This window comes from Puma concolor, chromosome A1 (assembly GCF_028749965.1).
Source record: "Puma concolor isolate L17-30 chromosome A1, mPumCon1.1.hap2, whole genome shotgun sequence".
In the NCBI taxonomy this organism is placed as follows: Eukaryota; Metazoa; Chordata; class Mammalia; order Carnivora; family Felidae; genus Puma; species Puma concolor.
The window spans coordinates 66,761,795-66,784,714 of NC_141667.1; the positions used below are offsets into that span (position 1 = coordinate 66,761,795).

General features: G+C 35.7%; 1 protein-coding gene across 6 annotated transcripts in view; it reads right to left on the reverse strand.

Annotated features, from left to right (window-relative positions):
* UIMC1 (ubiquitin interaction motif containing 1) overlaps positions 1 to 22,920 on the reverse strand; it is a 118,504-nt gene that overhangs the window by 87,025 nt on the left and 8,559 nt on the right. The window lies entirely within an intron of this gene.

The window sequence follows — 22,920 nt, forward strand, 5'->3', positions numbered from 1 at the left end:
AAAGTAAGAGAATGAAAAAAATAACCTGCAGGATATATTGTTCAGAGAAAAAATCAAAATGCAAATATGTATACTACATTTCACATATAAAAAACTAATATTAAGAAAACATGTGTGGGTTAATTTTCTTTAAAGCAACATCAACAAGAATTACCAAGTAATAAAACTGATTATCAACAGGGAAAGGGATATGGAATAGGTGAGTACAGGATAGAGAGCAGTGTAATTTAAGTATACCTTTCTCTGCAGATTTGATGTGTCCAACAGGGCAAACATTCTACATATGCAAAAATTAAACAAAGAAGGATGGGGAGAAAACTCAAAATCAATGCAAAAAAATCTGAAAGACAGTAAATTTTAAAAAATTTTTTTAATGTTTATTTTTGACAGAGAGACAGAGCATGAGTGGGGGAGGGGCAGAGAGAGAGGGAGACACAGAATCTGAAGCAGGCTCCAGGCTCTGAGCTGTCAGCACAGAGCCCGACACGGGGCTCGAACGCACAGACCGCGAGATCATGACCTGAGCCGAAGTCGGATGCTCATCCAACTGAGCCACCCAGGTGCCCCGAAAGATGGTAAATTTTAAAGTACCTCAATAACTTTATTAAATATTAATGGTTCTAAAACAACACTTTTAAAAACAATGTCAGTTTATATAAAAATACAAAGACCAAACTGTACTGTACAAGAAACCCAATCAAAGGACATGGGTGACTCAGTTGGTTAAGCATCCAACTCTTGATTGTGGCTCAGGTCATGATCTCAGGGTTGGTGAGATTTTGAACCCTGTGTGAAGGATTCTCTCCCTCTCTCTCTCTCAAAAATAAATAAATAAAGCTTAAAAAAAAAAACAGAAACGCAATCAAAATATAAAAACATAGGTTAAAAGTTAAAACACCAACATATGGTGTTAGGAAAACTGGATACCCATATGCAAATGAAGAAAGCTGGACCCCTATCTTCTTTTTTCTTTCTTTCAGTGAGTGTATGTGTGTGTGATTACCTGCTTTTTTTTTCTTTAACCCATTAGTTAACATATAGTGTAATAATGGTTTCAGGAATAGAATTTAGTGATTCATCACTTACATATAACACCCAGTGCTCATCCCAACAAGTGCCCTCCTTAATGCCCATCACCCATTTAGCCCATCCCCTCACCCAACACCCTGCCAACAACCCTCAGTTTGTTCTCCATATTTAAGAGTCTCTTATGGTTTGTCTCCTGTTTTTATCTTATTTTTGCTTCCCTTAACCTATGTTCATCTGTTTTGTTTCTTAAATTCCACATGTGAGTGAAATCATATATTTATCTTTCTCTGACTTATTTTGCTTAGCATAATACACTCTAGTTCATATTGCTGCAAATGGCAAGATTTCATTCTTTTTGATTGCCAAGTAACATTCCATTATATATATGTATATATATATATATATATCACATCTTCTTTATCCATTCATCTGTCAATAGACATTTGGGCACTTTCTACACTTTAGCTAGTGCAGACAGTGCTGCTATAAACATTGGGGTGCATGTGCCCCTATGAAACAGCACTCCTGTGCCCTTTAGATAAATACCTAGTAGTACAATTTATCTACAATTACAATTACTACTACAATTTAGTAGTACATAGGGTATTTCTATTTTTAACTTTTTGAGGAACCTCCATACTGTTTTTCAGAGTGGCTGCACCAGTTTGCACTCTCACCAACAGAGTAAAAGAGATCCTCTTTCTCCGCATCCCTGCCAACATCTGTTGTTGCCTGAGTTGTTAATGTTAGCCATTCTGATTGGTGTGAGGTGGTATCTCATTGCGGTTTTGATTTGTATTTCCCTGATGATGAGTGATGTTGAGCATTTTTTCACATGTCTGTTAGCCATCTGGATGTCTTCTTCGGGAAAGTGTCTATTCATGTCTTTTGCCCATTTCTTTGCTGGATTATTTGTTTTTGGGGCATTAAGTTTGAGAAGTTCTTTATAGATTTTGGATACTAACCCTTTATCAGATATGTCATTTGCAAGTACCTTCTCACATTTGGTTGGTTGCCTTTTAGTTTCGCTGACTGTTTCCTCCGCTGTGCAGAAGCTTTTTATTTTGATGAGGTCCCAGTAGTTCATTTTTGCTTTTGTTTCCATTGCCTCCAGAGATGTGCTGAGTAAGTTACTGCAGCCGAAGTCAAAGAAGTTTTTGCCTGCTTTCTCCTCAAGGGTTTTGATGGCTTCCTGTCTTACATTTAGATCTTTCATCCATTTTGAGTTTATTTTTGTATATGGTGTAAGAAAGTGGTCCAGGTTCATTCTTCTACGTGTTGCTGTCCAGTTTTCCTAACACCTTTTGCTGAAGAGACTTTTTTCCATTGGATATTCTTTCCTGCTTTGTCAAAGATTAGTTGGTCATATGTTTGTGGGTCCATTTCCAGGTTCTCTATTCTGTTCCATTGATCTATATGTCTGTTTTTGTGCCAGTACCATACTGTCTTGATGTTTATAGTTTTATAATACAGCTTTAAGTCCAGGATTGTGATGCCTCCAGGTTTAGTTTTCTTTTTCAATATTATTTTGGCTACTCGGGGTCTTTTCTGATTCCATACAAATTTTAGAATTGTTTGTTCTAGCTCTGTAAAGAATGCTGGTGTTATTTTGAATTCAGCTGCAAGTCATAAAATCAATGTACAAAAATCAGTTGCATTTCTATACACCAATAATGAAGCAGCAGAAAGAGAAATAAAGGAATCAATGCCATTTACAATTGCACCAAAAATCATAAAATACATAGGAATAAATTTAACCAAAGAGGTGAAAAATCTATACACTGAAAACTACAGAAAGCTTATGAAAGGAATTGCAGAAGACTCACAAAAAATGGAAAAATATTCCATGTTCATGGATTGGAAGAACAAATACTGTTAAAATGTCAATAGTACCCAAAGCAATCTACATATTCAAAGCTGGATCCCTATCTCACATGATATACAAAAGCTAACACAAAGTGGACAAAAGACCTAAATGTAAAAGCTACAATATTAAAACTCTTAGAAGAATAGTGGGGAGAGCTTCATAACACTTGATTTGGTCATGATAACCTGGATATGACACCAAAAGCACAAGCAACGAAAGAAAAAACAGACAAACTTAATTATAGCAAAATTTAAAAACTACTGGGCATCAAGGTACTATTAACAGAGTAAAAAAGCAACCTGCAGAGTCTGAGAAAATATTTACAAACCAGGTATCTGAAAAGGAGTTAATATCCACAGTATATAAAAACTCCTACAACTAACCAACAATGTGAATATATTTAATGCCACTGAACTGTACACCTAAAATGGTTAAAATGCTAAGTTTTATATGTATTTTAAACTACACAAGACATGCATGCACACATACACATATGTCTACCTCGTACCATATACAAAAATTAGCTCAAAATGGATCAAAGAGCAAAAACTATAAACATTTAAAGACTATCATGACTCTATTTGCCAAAAAAATTTTAGATATAACATCAAAAGTACAAACAACAAAGCAAAAGAAATAAACTGGACTTCATCAAAATTTACAGCTTTTCTGCATCAAAGAACACCATCAACGAAGTGAAAAAGACAACTCAGAGAATGGAAGAAAATATCTGCAAATCATATATATAAGGATTTAATAGGCACAATATAAAAATTAACACCATTCAACAACAAACAATTGCAACTAATAAATGGGCAAAGAACTTAGATATTTCTTAGATATGGCCAAGAAGCATATAAAAAGATGATCTAGATCATTAGACATTAGGAAAATGCAAGTCAAAACCACAATGTGATAACCACTATACACTCAGTAAGGTGGTTATAATAATTTCCTGTAAAGATTTTATTTTTAAGTAATCTCTACACACAACATGGGGCTTGAACTCACAGCCCCGAGATCAAGAGTTGCACAACTTTTCCAACTGAACCAGCCAGGCATCCCTATAATAATTATTTTTTTAAAAAACACAGAAAATAACAAGTGTTGCCAAGGATGTGGAGAAATTAGAATCCTACTATATTGTTGATATAAGTATAAAATGGTGTAGCTGCTATTAAAAAAAAAAAAAAAGGAATGAAGTACTGACACATGCTATGACATGGATGAACTTTAAAACATATGTTAAGTGACAGAACCCAGTCACAAAAGACCAAATATGGTATGATTCCATTTATATGGCATGCCCAGAATGGGCAAACCCATAGAGACAGAAGTAGATGAGTGGTTGCCTAAGGCTGGATGTTGGCAGGGAAATGGAGAGTGACTGCTAATGGGAACAGGTTTCTTTTTCAGTTACTGAAAATGCTACAAAATTGATAGTGGTTATAGCGCACAACTATGAATATATTAAAAACCACTGGATTACACTTTAAGTTAGTGAATTATATAATGTGTGAATCATATTTATGAGACAAAGTTGTTGTATCAAAACAAAGAAGAATGGTGACAGTCGAGTCAGGATAGATATTGGAGGTCTGAGGACAGCAGAGGAGAAGCAACAGAGTCTCTGGGATAGTAGAGGAATAAACAGACTGTGGAAACATGTGGATTGCTAGGCAGTACTGAGGGGCCACTTGAGGTTTATGGCCTTAAATATAATGTGAACCCAGTCAGCATTGTTGTGCTGCTTACGTAGGGACACAAATAAATAGATGGAGGGTTGGATTTAACCAAAATTGGGTTTTGCCAGGGAGTACAACAGAAATTAGAAGTGAGTTGAGAGAATATTCAAGGGAATTGTTAATATGATAACAATGAAATCTAAATTAGTGAGAAGTGAGGACATGACAGGGTAATGGGACAATGAAAAGGTGATAGTCTGGAATTAGACGTCCTAGTGTGGCTGAAGGATTATTGCAGTTAGGGTATTAGAGGGAGTGAGTTGGAAAAGATAGGTGGTGGTGATCACCAAAGAATGGGAGATCTGAAAACAAGATCTTGGAAGTGGCACAATTATTACTGACAGGTTCAACCAGGGTTGAGGAACCAGAGAACACAGAAAATGAACTGGCTGTTTCCTTATTTCTCCCAAGGATGGTACATAACTGAAACCATTCTAGATGCAAAAGACAGAGGTTAATTCATTACATACAGTGGATGTCTTGGGCATTAGGCTTACTTCTCTCTCCGAACCCCAATTGAGAAAGGCTGAACATGGTATGATCCATGGGAGTTGATGGCCAAAAGGTCAGGGAACTGAGAGGCCAGCATACTGGACAGATCATACCTTAGGTTGAACCTACAAAAACTGCAACTTCATATGCTTCAGTCTAATAAGTAGCTGTTAAAATTATCAATGAATGGTCATGAAGTGGGATGGTTGGTGAGGGGCAGGTGACCCGGAGGATAGGAGATGACTACTTCACGGGTGGGGTAGCAGGCCTACCACAATAGTTTGTGTTTCAAACTAGGTTTTTCTAGTAAGTCTGGAAACAAGTAAGAGGGTACTTACCCCACCTCCGGGTCAGTAGTACTGTCGTGAAACAAAGAAGAAACAGCCAGTACTTGAGAAAGTACAAAGAGAAGCAGTAACTTCAGCCATCTGACCTACTCACAAGAAATAGTAAAGCCCTAGAGGCAGCAGGAACACTGCAATGGACTAGACTGTGTCATCACATCTCCCCCTACACCCATCCAAAATTCATACAATGAAGTCCTAATCCCCAATGTATTGATATTTAGACAGTATCTTATAGAATGAGACACCAGAGAACTTACTCTCTTTCAACCAGTGCATCAGGGAGGAAAAGCCATATAAGTACACAGTGATAAGGTAGCCATCTACAACCCAAGGAGAGGGTCCTCACCAGACAATGACCCTGTTGGCACCTTGATTTTAGACTTCCAGTCTCCAAAACTGTGAGGAAATAAATTTACGTTCTTTAAACCACTTAATCTATAATATTTTGCTATGGCAGCCCAATCACACTGAAAACCATGATACCATGACACCAGATATAAAGTTATACAAAGGACTGAAGAGCACCAAAAATGGAAACCACTGATAAATATATGATTGTTTCTCCTTAGCTTCAAAAACTGATTGTTTAAGCAAAATAATAACAATGTACTATGGGGCTTATAATATATGTACAAGAAAAACACATGACAACAATAACATAAAGTTCAGGGCAAAGTAATAAAAGTAAACTATCATAAAATGCTTACATTATACATGAGGTGGTATAACATCATGAGGTTACATTATGATAGGCAAAATAGACATACTAAAATCTCTAAATAAACCATTAAAATAATAAGAGTTCTAACCAGTAAGTCAAAAAAGGAAGATGAGATCATAAAAAAGACTTGATCAATACAGAAGAAAACCCAGAAAGTCAAAAAAGGACACAAAGAACAGATGGAACAAACTGAAAACAAACAGCAAGATGATAGATCCAAATCTAACCTTACCAATAATCACATAAAATGCGAATGGTCTACACAACAAAATTAAAGGCAGTGATGGTCAGACTGGATAATAAAGCAAGACTCAGCTATACATGCTAACTATAAGAAATGTACTTTACATGTAAAGATTCAAACAGATTTAAAATAATAGGATGGGGAAAAACAGCATGGAAGACAAGTCAAAAGCAAGCTTAATGGCCCCAACATAATGAATGTAACAACAAAGAAAGCAAACACAAACATGAGGCCGACACTAACAAAAAGCCATCCAGCAAAGACACAGAAAAATCTCTGAAGAATTCTACACTAGGTAACTAGGTTGACAGATTTATAACATAAAGATCATTTGAGAAGTTTATAATGGTTTTCATTTGAAATACTGAGACTGCTGAAAAGTTTTAAAATTTTATAGGCCTGTTTTGATGTTTAAAACTCACTTTGAGAAAGAAAACTGCTTTACTTTGCTTAAACGTAACTAAACATTATTGTTCACTGTACTTGTGTAATAGTAAAACCCTATCCTACAGCAAATATGAGGAAATTCCATTTAGAAAATGATAAATTTAGAATTATGGTTGTGACATATATTCAATTAGTGTATATGTTATTGCGTAATTGACAGAAAAAACTTCCACTTGAAAACCTTTGTATAAACCTTTTCCCCAAATATCGTGGGTTTTGTGCAGTTTTTTTAAATCTTGGATTTACAGACTGTCCTTTCACTCATGAGTTTTGTAAAAGGCAAAGAAATTTATGATAGATAAAATATGTTACATCTAAGGGGCACCTGAGTGGCTCAGTCGATTAAGCATCCAACTCTGGATTTCGGCTCAAGTCATGATCACACAGTTCGTGAGTTCAAGCCCCACGTCTGGCTCCATGCTGACAGTGTGGAGCCTGCTTGGGATTCTCTCTCTCCCACTCTCTGCCTCTCCCCTGTTCGCTTGCTCTCAAAATAAATAAAGTTAAAAATAAATGCTACATCTACCTAAGTACTGATTCTCTTTTATCAAAAGTCCATTTTAATCTCCCAGTCTACATGGTGTTACATTATTCTACTTCTCTGTAACAATATCTTTATGCCTTTCTGTAACAGAACCAGACACTTAACTAAAGTTGAAGTGACAATTGTACAAAGTACAAAACTTGAAGATAATTTAGTTTTGTGCCTGGGAATTCAGTAAAATCACAGGACTGTCCTGAACAAAACAAAATGGATTATATACAGGAATAAGTCTGGTTTAGGGTTATTAACCCTCTTGAAATGAACCATCTAACACCCCTAATAAGCACTAGTAGATAAAATTTAAAACAAGTTTGTTTTTAAGTAATATCTCAACTTCCTAAGTTTTCTTTTTAAGTCAAACTCATTAAGGAAGTCATAGAAGTTGTATTTTCTTATTTAGGGAGGAAAAAATCAATCTCTGATGCTTATATACTAAATTTAAGTAAATACCACATTAAAAAAGTAACCTATTTGAAGGTCACCTGAGTGGCTCAGTCGGTTAAGCTTTTGGTCTTTGGCAAAGGTCATGATCTCGCAGTTAGCAGGTTCAAGCCCCACATCAGGCTCTGTGCTGACAGCTCAGAGCCTGGAGCCTGCTTCAGATTCTGTGTCTCCCTCTCTCTCTGTCCCTCCCTCAATGACACTCTGTCTGTCTCTCTCTCTCTCTCAAAAATAAATAAAAACATTTTAAAAAATTGAGGGACGCCTGGGTGGCTCAGTTGGTTAAGCGTCCAACTTCGGCTCAGGTCATTATCTCACAATTCATGGGTTTGGGCCCTGTTGCATTGGGCTCTGTGCTGACAGCTCAGAGCAAGCTTCCTATTCTGTGTCTCCCTTCTCTCTGTCCCTCCCCTGTTCGTGCTCTGTCTCTCTCTGTCTCTCAAAAATAAATAAACCTTAAAAAAACTAAAAAAAATTTTTTTGAAAAAAATTCACTATTGGAAAACATGGCTATATTAAAAGGAAACTTTATTCTCATTTCTGTATCATTTATGTGACAGGATTGCAAAGAATGTACACATTCATTTCTTCAAAGCAGCAGAAAAGGTAAAAAGTACTGGCACTTTGACAGTCTCTATATTAAACCCAATGTTAACATACAACATTTATGGGTATATAGCTAAAGGACAGCATACCAAAAATATTGTTTTGAATATTAGTTCATTGAATAATTTTCAATAGCTCAAAGACACTTCTTATGTTTGAAAACTAAGTAAATGGGGGGAAATTAAGACAAGATAGTTACAATTTTAGGTCTACGATTTGTAAGTTCCACCAGAAAATAGTATTCGCATGTGACATATATTATGTTTTAACCTCATGGTTAATTATATTCATCTGTAGATGAAAAATTAAATTATTTCAAAAATTGGATGTTTTGCTTTTCATAGATCTTAAAAAGGTAATAGGACCCATTGTTTTGAGGGAATTCTATTACATAACACAAACGAGTCATTCTGTATTTGGTCCTTAATACAATTTTAATTTGGACAGATTTATTCTAATTAAGCCATAAATATTAACATATAAGCTTGTTTTGATTAAAGAATTTTCCTATCGATAAAAAAAAAAGAGAAGACTGGATAGCTATATATATGTCATAAGTGGATGTCAGAACAAAGGATATCACCAGCGATAAAAAAGATAATCTCATAATGATAAAGAGATCAATTATCAAGAAGAGATAAAATTCTTAAGTTTACATACATAATAATAAAACTTCAAAATATATGAAACAAAAACTGACAATACTGAGAAGAGACAGACAAATCCACAATTACACACACAGCCTTTATTTAGTATCTCTGTCAAAATAGTTGTAATATTTGCAGAAAATAAATAAGGATACAGATTTGACAACAATATCAACCAACTTGATTATATTGATAATTATAGGGAAAAAAACAAACAAAACACATTCTTCTCAAGTACACATGAAATATTTACCAAGATAAATGATTTTCTGGGCCACAAAACAAAGTTCAATCAATTTGTAAAAGATTCAACTCATATAAAGTACATACAGCCAAAGGAATTAAATTAGAAATCAGTAACAAGGGGCACCTAGGTGGCTCAGTTAAGTGTCCAACTCTTGATTTCAGCTCAGGTCATGATCTCACAGTTCATGAGACTGAACCCCACATGGGACTCCACGCTAACGGCATGGAGCCTGTTTGGGATTCTCTTTCTCCCTCTCTCTCTGCCCCTCCCCCCACTCATGTTCTCTATGTCTCTCAAAATAAAAAAACAAAATAAAAACTTAAAAAAAAAAAATCAGTAACAAAAAATCTCTAGAAACACTCCCAAGTATTTAGAAAATAAATAACACACTTCTAAATAACCCATAAATCTAAAACAACAACAACAAAAAAAAACCAAAAACACAAAGGGAAATTACAAAGTATTTTGAATTGAATAAAAATGAAAACACAACATGTAAGAATCTGCAGCATGCTTTAATGGGAAATTATAGCATTAAACACCAATATCAAAAAGAATAAATGTCGAGACATCAGGGTGGCTCAGTCAGTTAAGCATCTGACTCTTGATTTCAACACAGACTCTCAGGAGTAAGATCTAGCCCCAGTGAGATCTAGCCCCATGTCTGGCTCCGTGCTGGGGTGCTGGGCATGGAGCATGCTTAAGATTCTCTCTCTCCCTCTTGCTCTCCCCCTCCCCCACTTGCTCTCTCATTCTCAAAAGAAATAAATGTCTCCAATCAATGACCTTAACTTCCTTCCACATTAAGAAAATAAAATTAGGGGCACCTGGGTGGCTCAGTCAATTGAGCAACCAACTCTTGATTTCAGCTCAGGTTATGATCCCAGGGTTGTGGGTGATTAAGCCCCACAATGGACTCCACACTGAGCATGGAGCCTGCTTAAGATTCTCTAAGAGTGCCTGGGTAGCTCCATCAGTTAAGCCTCTGACTCCTGATTCTGACTCAGTTCATGATCTCACGATTCATGAGTTCAAGCCCTGAGTCCATCTCCATGCTGACAGTGGGGAGCCCGCTTCAGAATGCTCTCTCCCTACCTCCCTCTCTGCCTCAGCCCCGATCATTCACTCTCTCTTTCAAACTATAAATAATAAACTTAAAAAAAAAAAAAAAGATTCTCTGTCTCTCCCTCTGCTATTCTCCTCTACTCGTGCACTAAAATAAAAACAAAAAACAAAACAGAAGGAATTAAAGTAAGCAGAAGAAAGGAAATAATAAAAACCAGGGCTATCTGGGTAGCTCAGTCAGTTAAGCATCTGACTTTGGCTCAGGTCATGATCTCACAGTTCATGGGTACCAGCCCTGCGTCGGGCTCTGTGCTGATAGTTCAGAGCCTGGATCCTGCTTCAGATTCTGTGTCTCCCTTTCTCTCTGCCCCTCCTTTTCTCTCTCTCAAAAATAAATAAACATTTAAAAATTTTTTTTCAAAAAAATAAAAATACCAAAGTAGAAATCAATGAAAGAAGGGCGCCTGGGTGGTTCAGTTGGTTAGGCAACTGACTTCAGCTCAGGACATGATCTCACGGTTCGTGAGTTCAAGCTCCGCGTTGGGCTCTGTGCTAACAGCTCAAAGCCTGGAGCCTACTTCAGATTCTCTGTCTCCCCCTCTCTCTACCCCTCCCCTGCTCACGTGCTATGTCTCTCTGTCTCTCAATAAATAAACGTTAAAAAAAATTAGAAAAAAAAGAGATCAATGAAAGAGAAAACAGACAAACAATGCAGAAAAATCAATGAACAGAAAGCAATAAAACTGGACTGATTAGGATTAAAGAAATTATATCAGAAACCAGAGAGGTGTTATCATTATACATCTACAGATTTTAAAAAGGGTAAAGTTAATATTAAAAACAACTTTACATTAGCAATGTAGTTGGAATGGACAAATTCCCTGAAAGACACAATCAAAGCTCACTCAAGAAAGAGTTAACTTAATGGGAATGCAAGCTGGTACAGCCACTCTGGAAAATGGTATGGAGGTTCCTCAAAAAACCAAAAATAGAACTACCCTACGACCCAGCAATTGCACTACTAGACATTTATCCAAGGGATACAGGTGTTCTGTTTTGAAGGGACACATGCACCCCCATGTTTATAGCAGCACTATCAACAATAGCCAAAGTATGGAAAGACCCCAAATGTCCATCAATGGATGAATGGATAAAGAAGATGTGGTATATACAATGGAGTATTACTCGGTAATCAAAAAGAATGAAATCTTGCCATCTGCAACTATGTGGATGGAACTGGAGGGTATTATGCTAAGTGAAATTAGAGAAGGACAAAAATCGTATGACTTCACTCATATGAGGACTTTAAGAGACAAAACAGATGAACATAAGGGAAGGGAAACAAAACTAATATAAAAACAGGGAGGGGGACAAAACAGAAGAGACTCATAAATATGGAGAACAAACTGAGGGTTACTGGAGGGGTTGTGGGAGGGGGGATGGGCTAAATGGGTAAGGGGCACTAAGGAATCTACTCCTGAAATCATTGTTGCTCTATATACTAACCAATTTGGATGCAAATTTAAAAAAATAAAAAATAAAATTAAAAAAACAAGAGTTAACTTAAAAAAATAAAGACTTAACCTGAATAGCCTTATATGTAATAATGAAATCAAAATTGTAGTTAAAATACTTCCCACAAACAAAACTTCAAGCCCCGATGACTTTACTGGTAAATTCTATCAAACACTTAAGTTAGAAATAATACCAATTCTACTGAAACTATCCCAGAAAACTGAAGATGATATATTTTCCAACTCATTCAATAAAGCCCAAATCACCCAACATCAAAACCAAACACAGATATTACGAGAAAACTACAAACTAATAACCCTCATAAACAGAGGTGCAAAAATCCTAATTAAAATTTTATCAAATCAAATCCAACATTATGAAAGGATAATACATCATGAGCAATTGGAGTTTGTCCCAAGAATGCTGAATTTCTTTAACATTCAAAGATCAATGTGATTCACAATATTAAAACGAATTTAAAAAGGATTATTATAAGTTCATCTCAATCCATACAGAAAAAGCATTTCACAAAATCTAATATTCATTCCTGATCAAAACTCTCAACTAGTAAACTAGAAACAAAAGAGAACTTCTTCGGGGGATGTGACCATCTCAGTTGGAAGAACATGTGACTCTTAATCTCAAAGTTGTGAGTTTGAGCCCCACATTGGATACAGAGATTACTAAAAAAATAAACTTTTTTTTTAAAAAAACCGAGAACCCGATAAAAGGTGTCTATGGAAAACCTACAGTTAACATCATAATAATGGAAGACTACATGCATTCCTCCTAAGATCAAGAACAAGACCAAGAGGTCTATTCTTGGCATTTTCTATTCAACATTATACGAGAGGTTCCAGTCTGGGAAATCAAACAACAAAAAGAAATATAAGGAATCCAGATTGCAAAGAAAAAAGCAAAAACAGTCTTTATTAATAAACATTAATAAATAAACATGGCCATGTAGAAAATTTGATGGAATCTATAAAAATATACTAGAATAAGTTTCCAAGGTTGCAAAATACAAGAAAAAATACAAAAATCATTTCTATGCATATTCTACCAAAAAAAAAAAAAACCTGAAATGTTAAAAGAATTCCATTTACAAAAGCATCAAAAAACATCAAATACCTAGGGTTAAATCTGACAAAAGATGTGAAAGATCTGTATGTTGAAAACTACAAAATATTGCCATGAGATGTTAGAGACAACCTTAAAGAAATAGAAAAATATACCTTACTCATTGGCCAGAAGTCTCCATATTAAGATATTAATTCTCTCTCAAATCGATCTATAAATTCAACATCATTCCGATCAAATAACTAACAAAATTTCTGTAGAACTGGCAAACTGATTTCAAAATTCATGTAGAAATACAAAGGAACTAGAATAGCCAAAAACCTCTAACAAAGATCAAAGAAGACTGACACTGTTTTATTTCAAAAACCTATAGTAATCAGGGGTACCGGGTAGCTCACTCGGTTAAACGTCTCACTTTTGGGCTCAAGTCATGATCTCACAGTCATGAGATCAAGCCCTATGTCAGGCTCTGTGCTGGGCATGGAGCCTGCTTAAGATTCTCTCTCTCCCTCTGCCCCTCCCCCACTCATACTGTCTCTCTCAAAAGAAAACAAACAAACTGAAAAAGGGGGAGGGGACCTGGCTGGGTCACTTGGCTGAGCATCTGACTCTTGATATGGGCTCAGCTCATGATCCCAGGGTCATGGGATCGAGCCCCACATCAGGCTCCATGTTGAGTGTGGAGTCTACTTAAGATTCTTTCTCTTTCCCCCTCTGTCCCTCTCCCCTGTTTGTGTGCTTTCTAAAATAAATAAATAAATAAATAAATAAATAAATAAATAAATAAACAAACAAACAAACAAACAAACACTATAATAATCAAAGCAGCATTATAAACTGAGTTAAGACAGACAAAAAGATCAGTGGAATAAAGTCTAGAATTAAATTCACATAAATAAACATGACTGATTTTTAACACAGGTGCAATGGTACAGTGAAGAAAGAAAAGCCTTTCCAACCTACAGTGCTCAAAAAATTGGGTATGATGTTGGGGCGCCTGGGTGGCTCAGCCAGTTGAGCGTCTGACTTCGGCTCAGGTCTCATCTCGCAGTCCGTGAGTTTGAGCCCCGTGTCAGGCTCTGAGCCAACAGCTCAGAGCCTGGAGCCTACCACTGATTCTGTGTGTCCCTCTCTCTCTGCCCCTCCCCCACTCATGCTGTCTCTCTCGCTCTCAAAAATGAATAAATGTTAAAAAAAAAAATTGGGTATGATGTGCAAAAAAATGAACATGGAGCTATACTACAGTATATAAAAATTAACTCAAAATAGATCATAGATCTAAATGTAGCACCTAACATAATATTTCTAAAATAAATCACAAGAGACAATCCTTGTGAACTTGGGTTAAGCAATTTCTTTTATTTTTCCCCCCTTGGCACTGTAAGTTTTTTTTTTTTTAATTTTTTAAATTTACATCCAAGTTAGTTAGCATATAGTGCAACAATGATTTCAAGAGTAGATTCCTTAATGTCCCTTACCCATTTAGCCTATCCCCCTTCCCATAACCCCTCCAGTAACCCTCAGTTTGTTCTCCATATTTATGAGTCTCTTCTGTTTTGTCCCCCTCCCTGTTTATATATTATTTTTGTTTCTCTTCCCTTATGTTCATCTGTTTTGTATCTTAAATTCCACATATAAGTGAAATCATATGATTTTTGTCTTTCTCTAATTTCGCTTAGCATAATACTCTCTAGTTCCATCCACATAGTTCCAAATGGCAAGATTTCATTCTTTTTAATTGCCAGGTAATATTCCATTATCTATATATACCACATCTTCTTTATCCATTCATCCATTGATGGACATTTGGGCTCTTTCCATACTTTGGCTATTGTTGGTAGTGGTGCTATAAACATGGGGATGCATGTGTCCCTTTGAAACAGCATACATACCTGTATCCCTTGGATAAATAACTAGTAGTGCAATTGCTGGGTCATAGGGTAATTCTATTTTTAACTTTTTGAGGAACCTCCATACTGTCTTCCAGAGTGGCTGCACCAGTTTGCATTCTCACCAACAGTGTAAAAGAGATCCTCTTTCTCTGCATCCTCGCCAACATCTGTTGTTGCCTGAGTTGTTAATGTTAGCCATTCTTACTGGTGTGAGGTGGTATCTCATTGTGGTTTGGTTTGTATTTCTCTGATGTTGAGTGATGTTAAGCATTTTTGCATGTGTCAGTTGGCCATCTGGATGCCTTCTTTGGAAAAGTGTCTACTCATGTCTTCTGCCCATTTCTTCAATGGATTATTTGTTTTTGGGTGTTGCATTTGATAAATTCTTTATAGATTTTGGATACTAACTCTTTATCTAATATGTCATTGGCAAATATCTTCTCCCAACCATCATTTGCTTTTTAGTTTTGTTGATTGTTTCCTTTGCTGTGCAGAAGCTTTTTATTTTGATAAGGTCCCAATAGTTCATTTTTCATTCCCCTTGCCTCTGGAGACCATCAAGTAAGAAGTTGCTGCAGCTGAGGTCACAGAAGTTGTTACCTGTTTTCTACTCTAGGATTTTTTCAATGGCTTCCTGTCTTACATTGTGGTCTTTCATCCATTTTGAGTTTATTTTTATGTATGATGTAAGAAAGTGGTCTAGGTTCATTCTTCTGCATGTCGCTGTCCAGTTTTCCCAACACCATTTCCTGAAGAGACTGTCTTTATTCCATCAGATATTCTTTCCTGCTTTGTCAAAGATTAGTTGGCCATACGTTTGCGGGTTCTCTATTCTGTTCCATTGATCTATGTGTCTGTTTTTGTGCCAGTACCATACTGTCTTGATGATTACAGCTTTGTAATACAGCTTGAAGTTTGTTGGGTTAAGCAATTTCTTAGATATGCCACCAAAAGCACAATCCATAAAAAACAAATTGGCAAACAGATGCCATTAAAATAACTTCTAGCATTCAAAATATTGATAAGAGAATGAAAAGACAAGCCATGAACTTAGAGAAAATATTTGAAAAGCAAGTACCTAATAAAGGACTTTTAGCTAGAGTATATAAAGAACTTTCAAAACTCAACAGTGAGAAAACAACCAACCCAATTCAAAAACAGGTAAAAGATCTGTCTCCCTCTTTCTCTGCCCCTCCCATGCTCATACCGTCACATTCTCTCTCTCTTAAAAATAAACTTTAAAAACAAAAAGATGATTCCTTTACTATATAAACTGTGGCAGGACAACAGAAGGTGAAAAAGTGTGACAGCTTAAACTTGATACTAAAATCTAATTCAGAAGGTACAAAAAAAGGACAATTATACAAAAACCAATGCCACTAGGAATACAGATGCAAAAATCCTAACATATTAAGAAAGCAAATACAGTATTATGTTAGCATAATATATAGTGACCAAGTAAGATTTACTCCAGATTGCAAGATGTGCCAAAATTAGAAAATAATATTAATGTACTATATGAAACTAACTGATTAAAGGAGAAAAACTATACCATCATCTTGTTAAAAAATGAAGCAGCATTTGATTAAATACCCATTCCTAAAAACACTAATATTAAATAAGCAATTAGTATTTCTGTAACATAATAAAAAATAGAAATATGAAACAAAATATCTGAATACTTCTACAATTAAATTCAAGTCAAGACAAAGATGTACTCTATCACTGAAATCAATCAACATTATTCTAGAAGCTATAATCAATGTAACGAAACAAACAACAAAAAAAGGTATAAATACTAGAAAGGAAAAGAGAAAATGATCCATTATTAGCAGGTATAAGTGCCTACCTGTAAAACCCAAGATAATCAACACAACAACTATTTCAAAAGTCTGTAATGGACTAATGGAACAAAATAGAAAATCCATAAACAAGTCCATTTATTGACAAGATTTTAGTTTACAATAAAGGTAAACCTACAGGGGCTCAGGGGCTCATCACTTAAGCGTCCAACTTCGGCTTGGGTCATGCATGATCTCATGGCTCATTAGTTCAAGCCCCACAAGGGGCTCTGTGCTGACAGCTCAGAGCCTGGAGCCTGCTTCGGATTCTGTGTCTCTGTCTCTCTCCACCCCTCCCCAACATGCACTCTCTCTCTCTCTCTCTCTCTCAAAATTTTTTTAAGGTAAAACTTCAAATTTTTGGAGAAATGATTACTGAAAAATGTTGGTTAAAGCATGTAACCATTAAGACTGCTTTTTAGTATATATGTACTGTTTTGAAATACACATAAATGGGGGGTGAAAAAATGAAATACACATATATGTGGTAGAACTGTACAGAAAATCATGGAAATGTAAAAAAATACAGTGCTTACCTCTAGATGGGTAGAAAGGGATGCAACTGATGAGGGTCACACTAAGTCAAGAGGGCTTCTAAGGCAGTGAATACAGATATCCGAATTATTTTTTTAAAGTATGATTTTGTATTTTATGTAAATGTAAAAACCGTATGATTATTTCTATAGATACAGAAAAAGCATTTGACGAAGTACAACATCCACTCATGATGAAAACCCTCAACAAAGTAGGTCTAGAGGGAACACATCTCAACATAATAAAGGGCTTATCTGAAAATCCCACAGCTAACATTATTCTCAATGGGGGAACACTGAGAGCTTTTCCCCTAAAGTCAGGAACAAGACAAAGATGTCCACTCTCACAACTTTTATTCAACATAATACTGAAAGTGCTAGCCACAGCAATCAGAGAACAAAAAGAAATAAAAGGTACCTAAATCAGTAAGGAAGAATTAAAATTTTCACTATTTGCAAAAAACACGATACTACATATTGAAAACACTTAAGACTCCATCAAAAAACAACTAGAACGGATAAATGAATTCAGTAAAGTCACAAGATACAAAATCAATGTACAGAAATCTGTTGCATTCCCATACACTAATAATGAAGCAGGAGAAAGTGAAATTAAGAAAACAACTCATTCACAAGTGCACCAAAACAATAAAACATCTAGAAATAAACTTAATCAAAGAGGTGAAAGAGCTATACTCTGAAAACCATAAAACACTGATGAAAGAAATTAAAGACAACACAAAAAATGGAAAGACATTCCATGCTCATGGGTTAGAAGAACAAATATTGTTAAAATGGCTCTACTACCCAAAGCAATCTACATGTTTAATGCAATCCCCATCAAAATACCAAGAGCATTTTTCACAGAACTAGAACAAACAATCCTAAAATTTGTATGCAACCACAAAAGACCCCGAATAGCCAAAGCAATCTTGAAAAAAAAAAATTCAAAATCTATAAAGAACTTATCAAACTCAACACCCAAAAAAGAAATAATCCAGTGAAGAAGTAGGCAAAAGACATAAACAGACACTATTCCAAAGAAGACATCCAGGTGGCTCAAAGGCACATCAAAAGATGCTCAACATCACTCATCATCAGGGAAATACAAATCAAAACCACAATGAGATACCACCTCACACTTGTCAGAATGGCTGAAATCAACAACTCAGGCAACAGATGCTGGCGAGGATGTGGAGAAAGAGGAACCCTTTTGCACTGCTGGTGGGAATGCAAACTGGTACAGCTACGCTGGAAAACACTATGGAGGTTCCTCAAAAAGTTAAAAATAGAATTACCCTATAACCCAGCGAATGCACTACTAAGTATTTATCCAAACGATATAAAAATGCTGACTCAAAAGAGCACATGCACACCAATGTTTATAGCAGCACTATCAACAATAGCCAAATTATGGAAAGAGCCCAAATGTCCATCGACTGACGAATGGATAAGAGGATGTGGTATGGGGCACCCGGGTGGCTCAGTAGGTTAAGCATGGGGCTCAGCTCAGGTCATGGTCTCACAGTTTTTGAGTTCAAGCCACATGTTGGGCTCTGTGCTAACAGCTCAGAGCCTGGAGCCTGCTTCAGATTCTGTGTCTCCTTCTCACTCTGCCCATCCCCCACTCATGCTCTGTCTCTCAAAAATGAATAAACCGCAAAAAAAAAAAATTTAAGAAAAAAAGTATGTGGTGTACACACACACACACACACACACACACACACACACACACACACAATGGAATATTACTCGGTGATCAAAAAGAATGAAATCTTGCCATTTGCAACCACATGGATGGAATTAAGAGTGTATTATGCTAAGTGAAATGAGTCACTCAAAAGAAGATAAATATCATATGATTTCACTCACATGTGGAATTTAAGAAACACAACAGATGAACAGAGGGGAAAGGAAAGGAAAATAAGATAAAATAGAGAGGAAGGCAAACCATAAGAGACTCTAAATACAGAGAACAAACTGAGGGTTGCTGGAGGGGAGGTGGGTGAGGAGATGGGTTACGTGGGTGATGAGCATCAAGGAGGGCACTTGTTGGGATGAGCACTGAGTACTGTATGTAAGTGATGAATCACTAAATTCTACTCCTGAAATCATTATTACACCATATGTTAACTAACTTGGATTAAAAAAAAAACAAAAAAAGAAGTATCACAATTCTAGACTTCAAGTTATATTACATAGCTATAGTAATCAAAACAGTATGGTACTGGCACAAAAATAGTCATATAGATCAATGGAACAGAACAGAAAACCCAGAAATAAACCCATAAATATATGATCAATTAATCTTCAACAAAGCAGAAAAGAATATTCAATGGGAAAAAGTCTCTTCAACAAATGGTGCTGGAAAAACTTGTCAGCTACATGCAAAAGAATGAAAGTGGACCACTTTCTTACAGCATACACAAAAATAAATTCAAAATGGATTAAAGACCTAAAGATGAAACTTGATACCATAAAAATCATGGAAGAGACCACAGGCAGTAATTTCTCTCACACTGGCCATAGCAACAGTATTCTAGATATGCCTCCTGAGGCAAGGGAAATAAAAGCAAAAATAAACTATTGGGACTCCATCAAAATAAAAAGTTTCTGCATAGCAGAGGAAACAACAAAACTAAAAGGCAACCTACAGAATGGGAGAAGATATTTGCAAATGACATATCAGATAAAGGATTAGTATCTAAAAATATAAAGAACTGATACAACTCAATACCCCCCCCCAAAAAAAATCAAATAAAAAAAAAAATGGACAGAACACATGAACAGACACTTCTCCAAGAAGACATCCAGAGGGCCAACAGACACATGAAAAGATACTAAGTATCACTTATCATCAGGGAAATACAAATCAAAACTACAATGAGATATCACCTCACACCTATCAGAATAGCTAAAATCAAAAACACAAGAAATAAGCATTGACAAGGATATGGAAAAAAAGGAACCCTCTATGCACTGTTGGTGGGAATACAAACTGGTGCAGATGCTGCAGAAAACAGTATGCAATTTCCTCAAAAATTTAAAAATAGAACTACCCTATAATCCAGTAATTGTACTACTGGATATCTACCCAAAAAATACAAACACACTAATTCAAAGAGATACCTGCACCCCTATGTTTATAGCAGCATTATTTACAATAGCCAAGATATGGAATCGGCCCAAGTGTTCGTCAACAGATAAATGGATAAAGAAGATGCGGCATATATGTATGTATATATATGTATACATACTGATAATGGAATATTATTTAGGCATAAAAAAGAATGAAACCTTGCCATTTGCAAGGAATATTATTTAGCCATAAAAAAGAATGAAACCTTGCCATTTGCAATGACTTGGATGGAGCTAAGTGAAATAAGTCCAAGAAAGACAAATACCTTATGATTTCACTCATGTGGAATTTAAGAAACAAAACAAATGAGCAACAGAAAAAGAGACAGAAACAAACCAAGAACAGACTCTTAACTATAGAGAACAAACTGATGGTTATCAGAGGGGAGGTGGGGGGAGAATGGGTGAAATAGGTGATGGGGATTTAAGAAAAAAATAAACAAAAAAATTATGATTTGCATTTTATGGACTCTCCTGTGCGGCATATTTGACAACTTAAAAAAAAATTAATGAGTTAGATCTGTACCTGTTGTTATAAAAAGATCTGCAATAAATATTAAATTAAAAAACAAAACAGCCTATGTAGCATGATTCCTTTCCTGTAAAAGATTTTATTTATAGCATATTCATAAAAAAAACTTTTCTGGAAGAAGAGAGAAAAAATTATTACCTTTATTTAAATGTACACTGACTGAGGTGTACATCTTCACTATATAGCTTTCCATACTATTCTGTTTTCAAATAGTTTTGAACTGTTTTTATCTGTTTTAACATGTATGTATAAAATGTTTTAACATATCTGTGTGTGTGTATGTGTATAGTTATTTTTGTTAATATTAACACAAGTTATTTAACTGGCAGAATTGATGAATTCTTTTATTTTCTCCTTTTTTTTTTTTAATTGTATTTATTTCTTTTGACAGAGAAAGAGAACACGAGCAGGGGAGGGGCACAGAGAAAGGGAGAGAAAGAGAATCCTAAGCAGGTTCTGCACTGTCAGCACAGAACCCGACATAGGGCTCAAACTCATGAACCATGAGATCACAACCTGAGCCAAAATCAAGAGTCAGATGCTTAACCGACTGAGCCACCCAGGCACCCCTTGTTTTCTTCTTTATACTTTCATACCTTTTTTTTTTTCTTTCATACCTTTTTAAAAACTATTTAGCCAAAATCCTAATTAAAAACTAGACTATAAGGAAATTCAAAAAAATAAACAAATACCCAACAGAGATGTGAAAACATGTTCAATTTTCCTAACTATTAAAAAATACACAACTTTTTCATTATGAAATTGGGAAAAATAAAAAATGTGGTCACACCCTTCAAAAGGAACAAGGCAACTAATGCACTACTGATAAGAATACAAATGAGAACAAACTGTGACGGTTGTAATAAAGTATACTATATTAAAATTCTAAACTGATCTTGTAGGGACTAGAGAATCAAAGATTTTTTAAGTAAGTGAATACAACAATCTAAAATCGGAATTCTTAAAAGAAAGTTGGAGTAGGGGCACCTGGGTGGCTCAGTCGGTTAAGTACCCGACTTCAGCTTGGGTCATGATCTCAGAGTTTGTGGGTTCGAGCTCCATATCAGGCTCTCTGCTGACAACTCAGAGCCTGGAGCCTGCTTTGGTTTCTGTGTCCCCCTTTCTCTCTGCCCCTCCCCTGCTCATGCTCTGTCTTTCTCTCTCAAAAATAAATAAACATTAAAAAAAAAAAAAAAGTTGGAGTAAACTAAGTGAAATGTAGAGAAAAACCAAAGATAGACAATCAAGTTCAGAGTCTTAACAGACTCAAGAGCTCAAATAACAACATGATCTCAATAACAAGAACTCAAATAACAGATGATCAAGGAAAGAAATGGAAATGAAAGAGAAAGAGTAGATTGAGTGTCATTTAAGAGGTAAAAACTAAAGAATGTGGTGAATGATTAGGTATAAAATATGAGAAAGAGGAATGAGTTAAATACAATTCTGAGTTTTAATAACAAGGCAAATGAGGGGTTCTACCATCAAATGAGCTAGAAGATAAAGAAAAAAGAGAAGTAAACTTGGAAGAAAAAACAATGACTTAATTCACTGCCTTCCTCTATGTAACCTAAAGACCAACGGAAATCTCTAATAAACAAATGGAAAGAAGGAACAAAGAAGAGATGTTAAGATCTAAAGCAGCACTGTCCAAAAGCAACACTGTCCAATAAAGTTTTCCACAAGAGGGGCACCAGGTGACTCAGTCAGTTAAGTGTCTGACTCTTGATTTCAGCTCAGGTCATGATCTCACAGTTCATGAGTTCAAGCCCCATGTAGGGCTCTATGCTATAGTGCATAGACTGCTTGGGATTCTCTCTCCCTCTCTCTGGCCCTTCCCTGCATATGTGTGCTCTCTCTCCCTCTCCTTCTAATAAATAAATAAGTAAATAAATAAACAAATTTTTAAAGTTTACCACAATGAGGTAAATGTTCTATAACTGTGTC